Genomic DNA, 19,440 nt, shown 5'->3' on the forward strand with positions numbered 1-19,440 from the left:
CAATTTGAGTAAGTGTTTAAGGCTTACGGCCACACCAGCTTGAGAACGTCCAATCTCATCTGACTTTGGAAGCTGAACAACTTTCGGCCTGGATAGTACTGAGGTGGGACCCTACCTAGGAATACCAGGTGCTGTAAGCTTTTCTTGCATCACTTTAATTTACTTTCAAGCTGACATGCTCAAATGTGAAGTGCAGTGATTAATAAAAAAAACTATCTGTTAGCACATGGGAATAGCAGTTGCTATAAGTTTTTTTTGCATCACTTTCATTTACTCTCCAACTCACATGCCTGAATGTGAAGTGCAGTGATTTATCAAAAAACTATCTGTTAGCAGCTTGGACTACGAGATGCTGTAAGATTCTCTTGCATCACTTTAATTTACTTTTAAGATGACATGCTAGGATGTGAAGTGCAGTGATTAATTTAAAAAAACTATCTGTTAGCACCTGGGAATAGCAGATGCTGTAAGTTTTTGTTGCATCACTTTAATTTAATCTGCAACTGACATGCTTGAATGTGAAGTGTACAAATTAAATAGAAATCTTTTAGTACCAGGGAATAGCAGGTGCTGTAAGATTTTATTGCATCCCTTTAATTTATGTTCAAGCTATCATGTTCAAATTTGAAGTGCAGTGAATAATTAAATCAAACTATCTGCTAGCACCTGGGAATAGCAGATGCTGTAAGTTTTTATTGCATCACTTTCATTTACTCTCCAACTGACATGCTTGAATGTGAAGTGCAGTGATTAATAAAAAAACTGTCTGTTAGTGCCTCCGTATACCAGATGTTGTAAGCTTTTATTGCATCATTTAATTTACTTTCAAGATAACATTCTAGAATGTCAAGTGCAGGGATTAATAAAAAAAATTGTCAGATTGGTCTTTGATCATATTTGCTATGATTAGGCAATTTGAGTAAGTGTTTAAGGCTTACGGCCACACCAGCTTGAGAACGTCCAATCTCATCTGACCTTGGAAGCTGAACAACTTTGGGCCTGGATAGTACTGAGGTGGGACCCTACCTAGGAATACCAGGTGCTGTAAGCTTTTCTTGCATCACTTTAATTTACTTTCAAGCTGACATGCTCAAATGTGAAGTGCAGTGATTAATAAAAAAAAACTCTCTGTTAGCACATGGGAATAGCAGATGCTGTAAGTTTTTTTTGCATCACTTTAATTTACTCTCCAACTCACATGCCTGAATGTGAAGTGCAGTGATTCATCAAAAAACTATCTGTTAGCAGCTTGGACTACGAGATGCTGTAAGCTTCTCTTGCATCACTTTAATTTACTTTTAAGATGACATGCTAGGATGTGAAGTGCAGTGATTAATTAAAAAACTGTCTGTTAGTGCCCCCGTATACCAGATGTTGTAAGCTTTTATTGCATCATTTAATTTACTTTCAAGATAACATTCTAGAATGTCAAGTGCAGGGATTAATAAAAAAAATTGTCAGATTGGTCTTTGATCATATTTGCTATGATTAGGCAATTTGAGTAAGTGTTTAAGGCTTACGGCCACACCAGCTTGAGAACGTCCAATCTCATCTGATCTTGGAAGCTGAACAACTTTGGGCCTGGATAGTACTGAGGTGGGACCCAACCTAGGAATACCAGGTGCTGTAAGCTTTTCTTGCATCACATTAATTTACTTTCAAGCTGACATGCTCAAATGTGAAGTGCAGTGATTAATAAAAAGAACTATCTGTTAGCACATGGGAATAGCAGATGCTATAAGTTTTTTTTGCATCACTTTCATTTACTCTCCAACTCACATGCCTGAATGTGAAGTGCAGTGATTCATCAAAAAACTATCTGTTAGAAGCTTGGACAACGAGATGCTGTAAGATTCTCTTGCATCACTTTAATTTACTTTTAAGATGACATGCTAGGATGTGAATTGCAGTGATTAATTAAAAAAACTATCTGTTAGCACCTGGGAATAGCAGATGCTGTAAGTTTTTGTTGCATCACTTTAATTTAATCTGCAACTGACATGCTTGTATGTGAAGTGTACAGATTAAATAGAAATCTTTTAGTACCAGGGAATAGCAGGTGCTGTAAGATTTTATTGCATCCCTTTAATTTATGTTCAAGCTATCATGTTCAAATTTGAAGTGCAGTGAATAATTAAATCAAACTATCTGCTAGCACCTGGGAATAGCAGATGCTGTAAGTTTTTATTGCATCACTTTAATTTACTCTCCAACTGACATGCTTGAATGTGAAGTGCAGTGATTAATAAAAAAACTGTCTGTTAGTGCCTCCGTATACCAGATGTTGTAAGCTTTTATTGCATCATTTAATTTACTTTCAAGATAACATTCTAGAATGTCAAGTGCAGGGATTAATAAAAAAAAATTGTCAGATTGGTCTTTGATCATATTTGCTATGATTAGGCAATTTGAGTAAGTGTTTAAGGCTTACGGCCACACCAGCTTGAGAACGTCCAATCTCATCTGACCTTGGAAGCTGAACAACTTTGGGCCTGGATAGTACTGAGGTGGGACCCTACCTAGGAATACTAGGTGCTGTAAGCTTTTCTTGCATCACTTTAATTTACTTTCAAGCTGACATGCTCAAATGTGAAGTGCAGTGATTAATAAAAAAAAACTCTCTGTTAGCACATGGGAATAGCAGATGCTGTAAGTTTTTTTTGCATCACTTTAATTTACTCTCCAACTCACATGCCTGAATGTGAAGTGCAGTGATTCATCAAAAAACTATCTGTTAGCAGCTTGGACTACGAGATGCTGTAAGCTTCTCTTGCATCACTTTAATTTACTTTTAAGATGACATGCTAGGATGTGAAGTGCAGTGATTAATTAAAAAAAACTATCTGTTAGCACCTGGGAATAGCAGATGCTGTAAGTTTTTGTTGCATCACTTTAATTTAATCTGCAACTGACATGCTTGTATGTGAAGTGTACAGATTAAATAGAAATCTTTTAGTACCAGGGAATAGCAGGTGCTGTAAGATTTTATTGCATCCCTTTAATTTATGTTCAAGCTATCATGTTCAAATTTGAAGTGCAGTGAATAATTAAATCAAACTATCTGCTAGCACCTGGGAATAGCAGATGCTGTAAGTTTTTATTGCATCACTTTCATTTCCTCTCCAACTGACATGCTTGAATGTGAAGTGCAGTGATTAATAAAAAAACTGTCTGTTAGTGCCTCCGTATACCAGATGTTGTAAGCTTTTATTGCATCATTTAATTTACTTTCAAGATAACATTCTAGAATGTCAAATGCAGGGATTAATAAAAAAAATTGTCAGATTGGTCTTTGATCATATTTGCTATGATTAGGCAATTTGAGTAAGTGTTTAAGGCTTACGGCCACACCAGCTTGAGAACGTCCAATCTCATCTGACCTTGGAAGCTGAACAACTTTGGGCCTGGATAGTACTGAGGTGGGACCCTACCTAGGAATACCAGGTGCTGTAAGCTTTTCTTGCATCACTTTAATTTACTTTCAAGCTGACATGCTCAAATGTGAAGTGCAGTGATTAATAAAAAAAACTATCTGTTAGCAGCTTGGACTATGAGATGATGTAAGCTTCTCTTGCATCACTTTAATTTACTTTTAAGATGACATGCTAGGATGTGAAGTGCAGTGATTAATTAAAAAAAACTATCTGTTAGCACCTGGGAATAGCAGATGCTGTAAGTTTTTGTTGCATCACTTTAATTTAATCTGCAACTGACATGCTTGAATGTGAAGTGTACAAATTAAATAGAAATCTTTTAGTACCAGGGAATAGCAGGTGCTGTAAGATTTTATTGCATCCCTTTAATTTATGTTCAAGCTATCATGTTCAAATTTGAAGTGCAGTGATTAATTAAAAAAAACTATCTGTTAGCACCTGGGAATAGCAGATGCTGTAAGTTTTTGTTGCATCACTTTAATTTAATCTGCAACTGACATGCTTGTATGTGAAGTGTACAGATTAAATAGAAATCTTTTAGTACCAGGGAATAGCAGGTGCTGTAAGATTTTATTGCATCCCTTTAATTTATGTTCAAGCTATCATGTTCAAATTTGAAGTGCAGTGAATAATTAAATCAAACTATCTGCTAGCACCTGGGAATAGCAGATGCTGTAAGTTTTTATTGCATCACTTTAATTTACTCTCCAACTGACATGCTTGAATGTGAAGTGCAGTGATTAATAAAAAAACTGTCTGTTAGTGCCTCCGTATACCAGATGTTGTAAGCTTTTATTGCATCATTTAATTTACTTTCAAGATAACATTCTAGAATGTCAAGTGCAGGGATTAATAAAAAAAATTGTCAGATTGGTCTTTGATCATATTTGCTATGATTAGGCAATTTGAGTAAGTGTTTAAGGCTTACGGCCACACCAGCTTGAGAACGTCCAATCTCATCTGACTTTGGAAGCTGAACAACTTTCGGCCTGGATAGTACTGAGGTGGGACCCTACCTAGGAATACCAGGTGCTGTAAGCTTTTCTTGCATCACTTTAATTTACTTTCAAGCTGACATGCTCAAATGTGAAGTGCAGTGATTAATAAAAAAAACTATCTGTTAGCACATGGGAATAGCAGTTGCTATAAGTTTTTTTTGCATCACTTTCATTTACTCTCCAACTCACATGCCTGAATGTGAAGTGCAGTGATTTATCAAAAAACTATCTGTTAGCAGCTTGGACTACGAGATGCTGTAAGATTCTCTTGCATCACTTTAATTTACTTTTAAGATGACATGCTAGGATGTGAAGTGCAGTGATTAATTTAAAAAAACTATCTGTTAGCACCTGGGAATAGCAGATGCTGTAAGTTTTTGTTGCATCACTTTAATTTAATCTGCAACTGACATGCTTGAATGTGAAGTGTACAAATTAAATAGAAATCTTTTAGTACCAGGGAATAGCAGGTGCTGTAAGATTTTATTGCATCCCTTTAATTTATGTTCAAGCTATCATGTTCAAATTTGAAGTGCAGTGAATAATTAAATCAAACTATCTGCTAGCACCTGGGAATAGCAGATGCTGTAAGTTTTTATTGCATCACTTTCATTTACTCTCCAACTGACATGCTTGAATGTGAAGTGCAGTGATTAATAAAAAAACTGTCTGTTAGTGCCTCCGTATACCAGATGTTGTAAGCTTTTATTGCATCATTTAATTTACTTTCAAGATAACATTCTAGAATGTCAAGTGCAGGGATTAATAAAAAAAATTGTCAGATTGGTCTTTGATCATATTTGCTATGATTAGGCAATTTGAGTAAGTGTTTAAGGCTTACGGCCACACCAGCTTGAGAACGTCCAATCTCATCTGACCTTGGAAGCTGAACAACTTTGGGCCTGGATAGTACTGAGGTGGGACCCTACCTAGGAATACCAGGTGCTGTAAGCTTTTCTTGCATCACTTTAATTTACTTTCAAGCTGACATGCTCAAATGTGAAGTGCAGTGATTAATAAAAAAAACTATCTGTTAGCAGCTTGGACTATGAGATGCTGTAAGCTTCTCTTGCATCACTTTAATTTACTTTTAAGATGACATGCTAGGATGTGAAGTGCAGTGATTAATTAAAAAAAACTATCTGTTAGCACCTGGGAATAGCAGATGCTGTAAGTTTTTGTTGCATCACTTTAATTTAATCTGCAACTGACATGCTTGAATGTGAAGTGTACAAATTAAATAGAAATCTTTTAGTACCAGGGAATAGCAGGTGCTGTAAGATTTTATTGCATCCCTTTAATTTATGTTCAAGCTATCATGTTCAAATTTGAAGTGCAGTGATTAATTAAAAAAAACTATCTGTTAGCACCTGGGAATAGCAGATGCTGTAAGTTTTTGTTGCATCACTTTAATTTAATCTGCAACTGACATGCTTGTATGTGAAGTGTACAGATTAAATAGAAATCTTTTAGTACCAGGGAATAGCAGGTGCTGTAAGATTTTATTGCATCCCTTTAATTTATGTTCAAGCTATCATGTTCAAATTTGAAGTGCAGTGAATAATTAAATCAAACTATCTGCTAGCACCTGGGAATAGCAGATGCTGTAAGTTTTTATTGCATCACTTTAATTTACTCTCCAACTGACATGCTTGAATGTGAAGTGCAGTGATTAATAAAAAAACTGTCTGTTAGTGCCTCCGTATACCAGATGTTGTAAGCTTTTATTGCATCATTTAATTTACTTTCAAGATAACATTCTAGAATGTCAAGTGCAGGGATTAATAAAAAAAATTGTCAGATTGGTCTTTGATCATATTTGCTATGATTAGGCAATTTGAGTAAGTGTTTAAGGCTTACGGCCACACCAGCTTGAGAACGTCCAATCTCATCTGACTTTGGAAGCTGAACAACTTTCGGCCTGGATAGTACTGAGGTGGGACCCTACCTAGGAATACCAGGTGCTGTAAGCTTTTCTTGCATCACTTTAATTTACTTTCAAGCTGACATGCTCAAATGTGAAGTGCAGTGATTAATAAAAAAAACTATCTGTTAGCACATGGGAATAGCAGATGCTATAAGTTTTTTTTGCATCACTTTCATTTACTCTCCAACTCACATGCCTGAATGTGAAGTGCAGTGATTTATCAAAAAACTATCTGTTAGCAGCTTGGACTACGAGATTCTGTAAGATTCTCTTGCATCACTTTAATTTACTTTTAAGATGACATGCTAGGATGTGAAGTGCAGTGATTAATTTAAAAAAACTATCTGTTAGCACCTGGGAATAGCAGATGCTGTAAGTTTTTGTTGCATCACTTTAATTTAATCTGCAACTGACATGCTTGAATGTGAAGTGTACAAATTAAATAGAAATCTTTTAGTACCAGGGAATAGCAGGTGCTGTAAGATTTTATTGCATCACTTTAATTTACTCTCCAACTGACATGCTTGAATGTGAAGTGCAGTGAATAATTAAATCAAACTATCTGCTAGCACCTGGGAATAGCAGATGCTGTAAGTTTTTATTGCATCACTTTAATTTACTCTCCAACTGACATGCTTGAATGTGAAGTGCAGTGATTAATAAAAAAACTGTCTGTTAGTGCCTCCGTATACCAGATGTTGTAAGCTTTTATTGCATCATTTAATTTACTTTCAAGATAACATTCTAGAATGTCAAGTGCAGGGATTAATAAAAAAAAATTGTCAGATTGGTCTTTGATCATATTTGCTATGATTAGGCAATTTGAGTAAGTGTTTAAGGCTTACGGCCACACCAGCTTGAGAACGTCCAATCTCATCTGACCTTGGAAGCTGAACAACTTTGGGCCTGGATAGTACTGAGGTGGGACCCTACCTAGGAATACCAGGTGCTGTAAGCTTTTCTTGCATCACTTTAATTTACTTTCAAGCTGACATGCTCAAATGTGAAGTGCAGTGATTAATAAAAAAACTCTCTGTTAGCACATGGGAATAGCAGATGCTGTAAGTTTTTTTTGCATCACTTTAATTTACTCTCCAACTCACATGCCTGAATGTGAAGTGCAGTGATTTATCAAAAAACTATCTGTTAGCAGCTTGGACTACGAGATGCTGTAAGATTCTCTTGCATCACTTTAATTTACTTTTAAGATGACATGCTAGGATGTGAAGTGCAGTGATTAATTTAAAAAAACTATCTGTTAGCACCTGGGAATAGCAGATGCTGTAAGTTTTTGTTGCATCACTTTAATTTAATCTGCAACTGACATGCTTGAATGTGAAGTGTACAAATTAAATAGAAATCTTTTAGTACCAGGGAATAGCAGGTGCTGTAAGATTTTATTGCATCCCTTTAGTTTATGTTCAAGCTATCGTGTTCAAATTTGAAGTGCAGTGAATAATTAAATCAAACTATCTGCTAGCACCTGGGAATAGCAGATGCTGTAAGTTTTTATTGCATCACTTTAATTTACTCTCCAACTGACATGCTTGAATGTGAAGTGCAGTGATTCATCAAAAAACTGTCTGTTAGTGCCTCCGTATACCAGATGTTGTAAGCTTTTATTGCATCATTTAATTTACTTTCAAGATAACATTCTAGAATGTCAAGTGCAGGGATTAATAAAAAAAATTGTCAGATTGGTCTTTGATCATATTTGCTATGATTAGGCAATTTGAGTAAGTGTTTAAGGCTTACGGCCACACCAGCTTGAGAACGTCCAATCTCATCTGACTTTGGAAGCTGAACAACTTTGGGCCTGGATAGTACTGAGGTGGGACCCTACCTAGGAATACCAGGTGCTGTAAGCTTTTCTTGCATCACTTTAATTTACATTCAAGCTGACATGCTCAAATGTGAAGTGCAGTGATTAATAAAAAAACTATCTGTTAGCACATGGGAATAGCAGATGCTATAAGTTTTTTTTGCATCACTTTCATTTACTCTCCAACTCACATGCCTGAATGTGAAGTGCAGTGATTCATCAAAAAACTATCTGTTAGCAGCTTGGACTACGAGATGCTGTAAGATTCTCTTGCATCACTTTAATTTACTTTTAAGATGACATGCTAGGATGTGAAGTGCAGTGATTAATTTAAAAAAACTATCTGTTAGCACCTGGGAATAGCAGATGCTGTAAGTTTTTGTTGCATCACTTTAATTTAATCTGCAACTGACATGCTTGAATGTGAAGTGTACAAATTAAATAGAAATCTTTTAGTACCAGGGAATAGCAGGTGCTGTAAGATTTTATTGCATCCCTTTAATTTATGTTCAAGCTATCATGTTCAAATTTGAAGTGCAGTGAATAATTAAATCAAACTATCTGCTAGCACCTGGGAATAGCAGATGCTGTAAGTTTTTATTGCATCACTTTAATTTACTCTCGAACTGACATGCTTGAATGTGAAGTGCAGTGATTCATCAAAAAACTGTCTGTTAGTGCCTCCGTATACCAGATGTTGTAAGCTTTTATTGCATCATTTAATTTACTTTCAAGATAATATTCTAGAATGTCAAGTGCAGGGATTAATAAAAAAAATTGTCAGATTGGTCTTTGATCATATTTGCTATGATTAGGCAATTTGAGTAAGTGTTTAAGGCTTACGGCCACACCAGCTTGAGAACGTCCAATCTCATCTGACTTTGGAAGCTGAACAACTTTGGGCCTGGATAGTACTGAGGTGGGACCCTACCTAGGAATACCAGGTGCTGTAAGCTTTTCTTGCATCACTTTAATTTACATTCAAGCTGACATGCTCAAATGTGAAGTGCAGTGATTAATAAAAAAACTATCTGTTAGCACATGGGAATAGCAGATGCTATAAGTTTTTTTTGCATCACTTTCATTTACTCTCCAACTCACATGCCTGAATGTGAAGTGCAGTGATTCATCAAAAAACTATCTGTTAGCAGCTTGGACTACGAGATGCTGTAAGCTTCTCTTGCATCACTTTAATTTACTTTTAAGATGACATGCTAGGATGTGAAGTGCAGTGATTAATTAAAAAAAACTATCTGTTAGCACCTGGGAATAGCAGATGCTGTAAGTTTTTGTTGCATCACTTTAATTTAATCTGCAACTGACATGCTTGTATGTGAAGTGTACAGATTAAATAGAAATCTTTTAGTACCAGGGAATAGCAGGTGCTGTAAGATTTTATTGCATCCCTTTAATTTATGTTCAAGCTATCATGTTCAAATTTGAAGTGCAGTGAATAATTAAATCAAACTATCTGCTAGCACCTGGGAATATCAGATGCTGTAAGTTTTTATTGCATCACTTTAATTTACTCTCCAACTGACATGCTTGAATGTGAAGTGCAGTGATTAATAAAAAAACTGCCTGTTAGTGCCTCCGTATACCAGATGTTGTAAGCTTTTATTGCATCATTTAATTTACTTTCAAGATAACATTCTAGAATGTCAAGTGTAGGGATTAATAAAAAAAATTGTCAGATTGGTCTTTGATCATATTTGCTATGATTAGGCAATTTGAGTAAGTGTTTACGGCTTACGGCCACACCAGCTTGAGAACGTCCAATCTCATCTGACTTTGGAAGCTGAACAACTTTGGGCCTGGATAGTACTGAGGTGGGACCCTACCTAGGAATACCAGGTGCTGTAAGCTTTTCTTGCATCACTTTAATTTACTTTCAAGCTGACATGCTCAAATGTGAAGTGCAGTGATTAATAAAAAAACTATCTGTTAGCACATGGGAATAGCAGATGCTATAAGTTTTTTTTGCATCACTTTCATTTACTCTCCAACTCACATGCCTGAATGTGAAGTGCAGTGATTCATCAAAAAACTATCTGTTAGCAGCTTGGACTACGAGATGCTGTAAGCTTCTCTTGCATCACTTTAATTTACTTTTAAGATGACATGCTAGGATGTGAAGTGCAGTGATTAATTAAAAAAAACTATCTGTTAGCACCTGGGAATAGCAGATGCTGTAAGTTTTTGTTGCATCACTTTAATTTAATCTGCAACTGACATGCTTGTATGTGAAGTGTACAGATTAAATAGAAATCTTTTAGTACCAGGGAATAGCAGGTGCTGTAAGATTTTATTGCATCCCTTTAATTTATGTTCAAGCTATCATGTTCAAATTTGAAGTGCAGTGAATAATTAAATCAAACTATCTGCTAGCACCTGGGAATAGCAGATGCTGTAAGTTTTTATTGCATCACTTTAATTTACTCTCCAACTGACATGCTTGAATGTGAAGTGCAGTGATTAATAAAAAAACTGTCTGTTAGTGCCTCCGTATACCAGATGTTGTAAGCTTTTATTGCATCATTTAATTTACTTTCAAGATAACATTCTAGAATGTCAAGTGCAGGGATTAATAAAAAAAATTGTCAGATTGGTCTTTGATCATATTTGCTATGATTAGGCAATTTGAGTAAGTGTTTAAGGCTTACGGCCACACCAGCTTGAGAACGTCCAATCTCATCTGACTTTGGAAGCTGAACAACTTTGGGCTTGGATAGTACTGAGGTGGGACCCTACCTAGGAATACCAGGTGCTGTAAGCTTTTCTTGCATCACTTTAATTTACTTTCAAGCTGACATGCTCAAATGTGAAGTGCAGTGATTAATAAAAAAACTATCTGTTAGCACATGGGAATAGCAGATGCTATAAGTTTTTTTTGCATCACTTTCATTTACTCTCCAACTCACATGCCTGAATGTGAAGTGCAGTGATTCATCAAAAAACTATCTGTTAGCAGCTTGGACTACGAGATGCTGTAAGATTCTCTTGCATCACTTTAATTTACTTTTAAGATGACATGCTAGGATGTGAAGTGCAGTGATTAATTTAAAAAAACTATCTGTTAGCACCTGGGAATAGCAGATGCTGTAAGTTTTTGTTGCATCACTTTAATTTAATCTGCAACTGACATGCTTGAATGTGAAGTATACAAATTAAATAGAAATCTTTTAGTACCAGGGAATAGCAGGTGCTGTAAGATTTTATTGCATCCCTTTAATTTATGTTCAAGATATCATGTTCAAATTTGAAGTGCAGTGAATAATTAAATCAAACTATCTGCTAGCACCTGGGGATAGCAGATGCTGTAAGTTTTTATTGCATCACTTTAATTTACTCTCCAACTGACATGCTTGAATGTGAAGTGCAGTGATTAATAAAAAAACTTTCTGTTAGTGCCTCCGTATACCAGATGTTGTAAGCTTTTATTGCATCATTTAATTTACTTTCAAGATAACATTCTAGAATGTCAAGTGCAGGGATTAATAAAAAAAATTGTCAGATTGGTCTTTGATCATATTTGCTATGATTAGGCAATTTGAGTAAGTGTTTAAGGCTTACGGCCACACCAGCTTGAGAATGTCCAATCTCATCTGACCTTGGAAGCTGAACAACTTTGGGCCTGGATAGTACTGAGGTGGGACCCTACCTAGGAATACCAGGTGCTGTAAGCTTTTCTTGCATCACTTTAATTTACTTTCAAGCTGACATGCTCAATTGTGAAGTGCAGTGATTAATAAAAAAAACTAACTGTTCGCACATGGGAATAGCAGATGCTTTAAGTTTTTTTTGCATCACTTTAATTTACTCTCCAACTCACATGCCTGAATGTGAAGTGCAGTGATTCATCAAAAAACTATCTGTTAGCAGCTTGGACTACGAGATGCTGTAAGCTTCTCTTGCATCACTTTAATTTACTTTTAAGATGACATGCTAGGATGTGAAGTGCAGTGATTAATTTAAAAAAACTATCTGTTAGCACCTGGGAATAGCAGATGCTGTAAGTTTTTGTTGCATCACTTTAATTTAATCTGCAACTGATATGCTTGAATGTGAAGTGTACAAATTAAATAGAAATCTTTTAGTACCAGGGAATAGCAGGTGCTGTAAGATTTTATTGCATCCCTTTAATTTATGTTCAAGCTATCATGTTCAAATTTGAAGTGCAGTGAATAATTAAATCAAACTATCTGCTAGCACCTGGGAATAGCAGATGCTGTAAGTTTTTATTGAATCACTTTAATTTACTCTCCAACTGACATGCTTGAATGTGAAGTGCAGTGATTAATAAAAAAACTGTCTGTTAGTGCCTCCGTATACCAGATGTTGTAAGCTTTTATTGCATCATTTAATTTACTTTCAAGATAACATTCTAGAATGTCAAGTGCAGGGATTAATAAAAAAAAAATTGTCAGATTGGTCTTTGATCATATTTGCTATGATTAGGCAATTTGAGTAAGTGTTTAAGGCTTACGGCCACACCAGCTTGAGAACGTCCAATCTCATCGGACCTTGGAAGCTGAACAACTTTGGGCCTGGATAGTACTGAGGTGCGACCCTACCTAGGAATACCAGGTTCTGTAAGCTTTTCTTGCATCACTTTAATTTACTTTCAAGCTGACATGCTCAAATGTGAAGTGCAGTGATTAATAAAAAAAAACTATCTGTTAGCACATGGGAATAGCAGATGCTGTAAGTTTTTTTTGCATCACTTTAATTTACTCTCCAACTCACATGCCTGAATGTGAAGTGCAGTGATTCATCAAAAAACTATCTGTTAGCAGCTTGGACTACGAGATGCTGTAAGCGTCTCTTGCATCACTTTAATTTACTTTTAAGATGACATGCTAGGATGTGAAGTGCAGTGATTAATTTAAAAAAACTATCTGTTAGCACCTGGGAATAGCAGATGCTGTAAGTTTTTGTTGCATCACTTTAATTTAATCTGCAACTGACATGCTTGAATGTGAAGTGTACAAATTAAATAGAAATCTTTTAGTACCAGGGAATAGCAGGTGCTGTAAGATTTTATTGCATCCCTTTAATTTATGTTCAAGCTATCATGTTCAAATTTGAAGTGCAGTGAATAATTAAATCAAACTATCTGCTAGCACCTGGGAATAGCAGATGCTGTAAGTTTTTATTGCATCACTTTAATTTACTCTCCAACTGACATGCTTGAATGTGAAGTGCAGTGATTAATAAAAAAACTGTCTGTTAGTGCCTCCGTATACCAGATGTTGTAAGCTTTTATTGCATCATTTAATTTACTTTCAAGATAACATTCTAGAATGTCAAGTGCAGGGATTAATAAAAAAAAATTGTCAGATTGGTCTTTGATCATATTTGCTATGATTAGGCAATTTGAGTAAGTGTTTAAGGCTTACGGCCACACCAGCTTGAGAACGTCCAATCTCATCTGACCTTGGAAGCTGAACAACTTTGGGCCTGGATAGTACTGAGGTGGGACCCTACCTAGGAATACCAGGTGCTGTAAGCTTTTATTGCATCATTTAATTTACTTTCAAGATAACATTCTAGAATGTCAAGTGCAGGGATTAATAAAAAAAATTGTCAGATTGTTCTTTGATCATATTTGCTATGATTAGGCAATTTGAGTAAGTGTTTAAGGCTTACGGCCACACCAGCTTGAGAACGTCCAATCTCATCTGACCTTGGAAGCTGAACAACTTTGGGCCTGGATAGTACTGTGGTGGGACCCTACCTAGGAATACCAGGTGCTGTAAGCTTTTCTTGCATCACTTTAATTTACTTTCAAGCTGACATGCTCAAATGTGAAGTGCAGTGATTAATAAAAAAAACTATCTGTTAGCACCTGGGAATAGCAGATGCTGTAAGTTTTTGTTGCATCACTTTAATTTAATCTGCAACTGACATGCTTGAATGTGAAGTGTACAAATTAAATAGAAATCTTTTAGTACCAGGGAATAGCAGGTGCTGTAAGATTTTATTGCATCCCTTTAATTTATGTTCAAGCTATCATGTTCAAATTTGAAGTGCAGTGAATAATTAAATCAAACTATCTGCTAGCACCTGGGAATAGCAGATGCTGTAAGTTTTTATTGCATCACTTTAATTTACTCTCCAACTGACATGCTTGAATGTGAAGTGCAGTGATTAATAAAAAAACTGTCTGTTAGTGCCTCCGTATACCAGATGTTGTAAGCTTTTATTGCATCATTTAATTTACTTTCAAGATAACATTCTAGAATGTCAAGTGCAGGGATTAATAAAAAAAAATGGTCAGATTGGTCTTTGATCATATTTGCTATGATTAGGCAATTTGAGTAAGTGTTTAAGGCTTACGGCCACACCTACTTGAGAACGTCCAATCTCATCTGACCTTGGAAGCTGAACAACTTTGGGCCTGGATAGTACTGAGGTGGGACCCTACCTAGGAATACCAGGTGCTGTAAGCTTTTCTTGCATCACTTTAATTTACTTTCAAGCTGACATGCTCAATTGTGAAGTGCAGTGATTAATAAAAAAAACTAACTGTTCGCACATGGGAATAGCAGATGCTGTAAGTTTTTTTTGCATCACTTTAATTTACTCTCCAACTCACATGCCTGAATGTGAAGTGCAGTGATTCATCAAAAAACTATCTGTTAGCAGCTTGGACTACGAGATGCTGTAAGCTTCTCTTGCATCACTTTAATTTACTTTTAAGATGACATGCTAGGATGTGAAGTGCAGTGATTAATTTAAAAAAACTATCTGTTAGCACCTGGGAATAGCAGATGCTGTAAGTTTTTGTTGCATCACTTTAATTTAATCTGCAACTGATATGCTTGAATGTGAAGTGTACAAATTAAATAGAAATCTTTTAGTACCAGGGAATAGCAGGTGCTGTAAGATTTTATTGCATCCCTTTAATTTATGTTCAAGCTATCATGTTCAAATTTGAAGTGCAGTGAATAATTAAATCAAACTATCTGCTAGCACCTGGGAATAGCAGATGCTGTAAGTTTTTATTGAATCACTTTAATTTACTCTCCAACTGACATGCTTGAATGTGAAGTGCAGTGATTAATAAAAAAACTGTCTGTTAGTGCCTCCGTATACCAGATGTTGTAAGCTTTTATTGCATCATTTAATTTACTTTCAAGATAACATTCTAGAATGTCAAGTGCAGGGATTAATAAAAAAAAAATTGTCAGATTGGTCTTTGATCATATTTGCTATGATTAGGCAATTTGAGTAAGTGTTTAAGGCTTACGGCCACACTAGCTTGAGAACGTCCAATCTCATCGGACCTTGGAAGCTGAACAACTTTGGGCCTGGATAGTACTGAGGTGCGACCCTACCTAGGAATACCAGGTGCTGTAAGCTTTTCTTGCATCACTTTAATTTACTTTCAAGCTGACATGCTCAAATGTGAAGTGCAGTGATTAATAAAAAAAAACTATCTGTTAGCACATGGGAATAGCAGATGCTGTAAGTTTTTTTTGCATCACTTTAATTTACTCTCCAACTCACATGCCTGAATGTGAAGTGCAGTGATTCATCAAAAAACTATCTGTTAGCAGCTTGGACTACGAGATGCTGTAAGCTTCTCTTGCATCACTTTAATTTACTTTTAAGATGACATGCTAGGATGTGAAGTGCAGTGATTAATTAAAAAAAACTGTCTGTTAGCACCTGGGAATAGCAGATGCTGTAAGTTTTTGTTGCATCACTTTAATTTAATCTGCAACTGACATGCTTGTATGTGAAGTGTACAGATTAAATAGAAATCTTTTAGTACCAGGGAATAGCAGGTGCTGTAAGATTTTATTGCATCCCTTTAATTTATGTTCAAGCTATCATGTTCAAATTTGAAGTGCAGTGAATAATTAAATCAAACTATCTGCTAGCACCTGGGAATAGCAGATGCTGTAAGTTTTTATTGCATCACTTTAATTTACTCTCCAACTGACATGCTTGAATGTGAAGTGCAGTGATTAATAAAAAAACTGTCTGTTAGTGCCCCCGTATACCAGATGTTGTAAGCTTTTATTGCATCATTTAATTTACTTTCAAGATAACATTCTAGAATGTCAAGTGCAGGGATTAATAAAAAAAATTGTCAGATTGGTCTTTGATCATATTTGCTATGATTAGGCAATTTGAGTAAGTGTTTAAGGCTTACGGCCACACCAGCTTGAGAACGTCCAATCTCATCTGATCTTGGAAGCTGAAAAACTTTGGGCCTGGATAGTACTGAGGTGGGACCCAACCTAGGAATACCAGGTGCTGTAAGCTTTTCTTGCATCACTTTAATTTACTTTCAAGCTGACATGCTCAAATGTGAAGTGCAGTGATTAATAAAAAGAACTATCTGTTAGCACATGGGAATAGCAGATGCTATAAGTTTTTTTTGCATCACTTTCATTTACTCTCCAACTCACATGCCTGAATGTGAAGTGCAGTGATTCATCAAAAAACTATCTGTTAGAAGCTTGGACTACGAGATGCTGTAAGATTCTCTTGCATCACTTTAATTTACTTTTAAGATGACATGCTAGGATGTGAATTGCAGTGATTAATTAAAAAAACTATCTGTTAGCACCTGGGAATAGCAGATGCTGTAAGTTTTTGTTGCATCACTTTAATTTAATCTGCAACTGACATGCTTGTATGTGAAGTGTACAGATTAAATAGAAATCTTTTAGTACCAGGGAATAGCAGGTGCTGTAAGATTTTATTGCATCCCTTTAATTTATGTTCAAGCTATCATGTTCAAATTTGAAGTGCAGTGAATAATTAAATCAAACTATCTGCTAGCACCTGGGAATAGCAGATGCTGTAAGTTTTTATTGCATCACTTTAATTTACTCTCCAACTGACATGCTTGAATGTGAAGTGCAGTGATTAATAAAAAAACTGTCTGTTAGTGCCTCCGTATACCAGATGTTGTAAGCTTTTATTGCATCATTTAATTTACTTTCAAGATAACATTCTAGAATGTCAAGTGCAGGGATTAATAAAAAAAAATTGTCAGATTGGTCTTTGATCATATTTGCTATGATTAGGCAATTTGAGTAAGTGTTTAAGGCTTACGGCCACACCAGCTTGAGAACGTCCAATCTCATCTGACCTTGGAAGCTGAACAACTTTGGGCCTGGATAGTACTGAGGTGGGACTCTACCTAGGAATACCATGTGCTGTAAGCTTTTCTTGCATCACTTTAATTTACTTTCAAGCTGACATGCTCAAATGTGAAGTGCAGTGATTAATAAAAAAAAACTATCTGTTAGCACATGGGAATAGCAGATGCTGTAAGTTTTTTTTGCATCACTTTAATTTACTCTCCAACTCACATGCCTGAATGTGAAGTGCAGTGATTCATCAAAAAACTATCTGTTAGCAGCTTGGACTACGAGATGCTGTAAGCTTCTCTTGCATCACTTTAATTTACTTTTAAGATGACATGCTAGGATGTGAAGTGCAGTGATTAATTAAAAAAACTATCTGTTAGCACCTGGGAATAGCAGATGCTGTAAGTTTTTGTTGCATCACTTTAATTTAATCTGCAACTGACATGCTTGAATGTGAAGTGTACAAATTAAATAGAAATCTTTTAGTACCAGGGAATAGCAGGTGCTGTAAGATTTTATTGCATCCCTTTAATTTATGTTCAAGCTATCATGTTCAAATTTGAAGTGCAGTGAATAATTAAATCAAACTATCTGCTAGCACCTGGGAATAGCAGATGCTGTAAGTTTTTATTGCATCACTTTAATTTACTCTCCAACTGACATGCTTGAATGTGAAGTGCAGTGATTAATAAAAAAACTGTCTGTTAGTGCCCCCGTATACCAGATGTTGTAAGCTTTTATTGCATCATTTAATTTACTTTCAAGATAACATTCTAGAATGTCAAGTGCAGGGATTAATAAAAAAAATTGTCAGATTGGTCTTTGATCATATTTGCTATGATTAGGCAATTTGAGTAAGTGTTTAAGGCTTACGGCCACACCAGCTTGAGAACGTCCAATCTCATCTGACCTTGGAAGCTGAACAACTTTGGGCCTGGATAGTACTGAGGTGGGACCCTACCTAGGAATACCAGGTGCTGTAAGCTTTTCTTGCATCACTTTAATTTACTTTCAAGCTGACATGCTCAAATGTGAAGTGCAGTGATTAATAAAAAAAACTATCTGTTAGCACCTGGGAATAGCAGATGCTGTAAGTTTTTGTTGCATCACTTTAATTTAATCTGCAACTGACATGCTTGAATGTGAAGTGTACAAATTAAATAGAAATCTTTTAGTACCAGGGAATAGCAGGTGCTGTAAGATTTTATTGCATCCCTTTAATTTATGTTCAAGCTATCATGTTCAAATTTGAAGTGCAGTGAATAATTAACTCAAACTATCTGTTAGCACATGGGAATAGCAGATGCTGTAAGTTTTTTTTGCATCACTTTAATTTACTCTCCAACTCACATGCCTGAATGTGAAGTGCAGTGATTCATCAAAAAACTATCTGTTAGCAGCTTGGACTACGAGATGCTGTAAGCTTCTCTTGCATCACTTTAATTTACTTTTAAGATGACATGCTAGGATGTGAAGTGCAGTGATTAATTAAAAAAAACTATCTGTTAGCACCTGGGAATAGCAGATGCTGTAAGTTTTTGTTGCATCACTTTAATTTAATCTGCAACTGACATGCTTGTATGTGAAGTGTACAGATTAAATAGAAATCTTTTAGTACCAGGGAATAGCAGGTGCTGTAAGATTTTATTGCATCCCTTTAATTTATGTTCAAGCTATCATGTTCAAATTTGAAGTGCAGTGAATAATTAAATCAAACTATCTGCTAGCACCTGGGAATAGCAGATGCTGTAAGTTTTTATTGCATCACTTTCATTTACTCTCCAACTGACATGCTTGAATGTGAAGTGCAGTGATTAATAAAAAAACTGTCTGTTAGTGCCTCCGTATACCAGATGTTGTAAGCTTTTATTGCATCATTTAATTTACTTTCAAGATAACATTCTAGAATGTCAAGTGCAGGGATTAATAAAAAAAATTGTCAGATTGGTCTTTGATCATATTTGCTATGATTAGGCAATTTGAGTAAGTGTTTAAGGCTTACGGCCACACCAGCTTGAGAATGTCCAATCTCATCTGACCTTGGAAGCTGAACAACTTTGGGCCTGGATAGTACTGAGGTGGGACCCTACCTAGGAATACCAGGTGCTGTAAGCTTTTCTTGCATCACTTTAATTTACTTTCAAGC

General features: G+C 35.8%; 18 pseudogenes; all 18 read left to right on the forward strand.

The window, feature by feature from the left end:
• Positions 1 to 932: 932 nt before the first annotated feature.
• LOC145644474 (5S ribosomal RNA) lies at positions 933 to 1,051 on the forward strand (annotated as a pseudogene).
• Positions 1,052 to 1,514: 463 nt separating this feature from the next.
• On the forward strand, positions 1,515 to 1,633 carry LOC145644890 (5S ribosomal RNA; annotated as a pseudogene).
• Positions 1,634 to 2,425: 792 nt separating this feature from the next.
• On the forward strand, positions 2,426 to 2,544 carry LOC145645064 (5S ribosomal RNA; annotated as a pseudogene).
• A 793-nt stretch (positions 2,545 to 3,337) lies between these two features.
• LOC145644475 (5S ribosomal RNA) lies at positions 3,338 to 3,456 on the forward strand (annotated as a pseudogene).
• Positions 3,457 to 5,267: 1,811 nt separating this feature from the next.
• LOC145644476 (5S ribosomal RNA) lies at positions 5,268 to 5,386 on the forward strand (annotated as a pseudogene).
• A 1,812-nt stretch (positions 5,387 to 7,198) lies between these two features.
• On the forward strand, positions 7,199 to 7,317 carry LOC145644477 (5S ribosomal RNA; annotated as a pseudogene).
• Positions 7,318 to 8,108: 791 nt separating this feature from the next.
• Positions 8,109 to 8,227, forward strand: LOC145645312 (5S ribosomal RNA; annotated as a pseudogene).
• A 791-nt stretch (positions 8,228 to 9,018) lies between these two features.
• LOC145645313 (5S ribosomal RNA) lies at positions 9,019 to 9,137 on the forward strand (annotated as a pseudogene).
• A 791-nt stretch (positions 9,138 to 9,928) lies between these two features.
• Positions 9,929 to 10,047, forward strand: LOC145645314 (5S ribosomal RNA; annotated as a pseudogene).
• A 791-nt stretch (positions 10,048 to 10,838) lies between these two features.
• On the forward strand, positions 10,839 to 10,957 carry LOC145645804 (5S ribosomal RNA; annotated as a pseudogene).
• Positions 10,958 to 11,748: 791 nt separating this feature from the next.
• Positions 11,749 to 11,867, forward strand: LOC145644924 (5S ribosomal RNA; annotated as a pseudogene).
• A 1,707-nt stretch (positions 11,868 to 13,574) lies between these two features.
• Positions 13,575 to 13,693, forward strand: LOC145644478 (5S ribosomal RNA; annotated as a pseudogene).
• A 131-nt stretch (positions 13,694 to 13,824) lies between these two features.
• LOC145644339 (5S ribosomal RNA) lies at positions 13,825 to 13,943 on the forward strand (annotated as a pseudogene).
• Positions 13,944 to 14,514: 571 nt separating this feature from the next.
• Positions 14,515 to 14,633, forward strand: LOC145644200 (5S ribosomal RNA; annotated as a pseudogene).
• Positions 14,634 to 16,339: 1,706 nt separating this feature from the next.
• Positions 16,340 to 16,458, forward strand: LOC145645872 (5S ribosomal RNA; annotated as a pseudogene).
• Positions 16,459 to 17,250: 792 nt separating this feature from the next.
• LOC145645424 (5S ribosomal RNA) lies at positions 17,251 to 17,369 on the forward strand (annotated as a pseudogene).
• A 792-nt stretch (positions 17,370 to 18,161) lies between these two features.
• On the forward strand, positions 18,162 to 18,280 carry LOC145644479 (5S ribosomal RNA; annotated as a pseudogene).
• A 1,010-nt stretch (positions 18,281 to 19,290) lies between these two features.
• LOC145644925 (5S ribosomal RNA) lies at positions 19,291 to 19,409 on the forward strand (annotated as a pseudogene).
• The last annotated feature ends 31 nt before the right edge of the window (positions 19,410 to 19,440 follow it).

Source organism: Electrophorus electricus, chromosome 13 (genome assembly GCF_041902795.1).
Source record: "Electrophorus electricus isolate QZ-2024a chromosome 13, ASM4190279v1, whole genome shotgun sequence".
NCBI lineage: Eukaryota > Metazoa > Chordata > Actinopteri > Gymnotiformes > Gymnotidae > Electrophorus > Electrophorus electricus.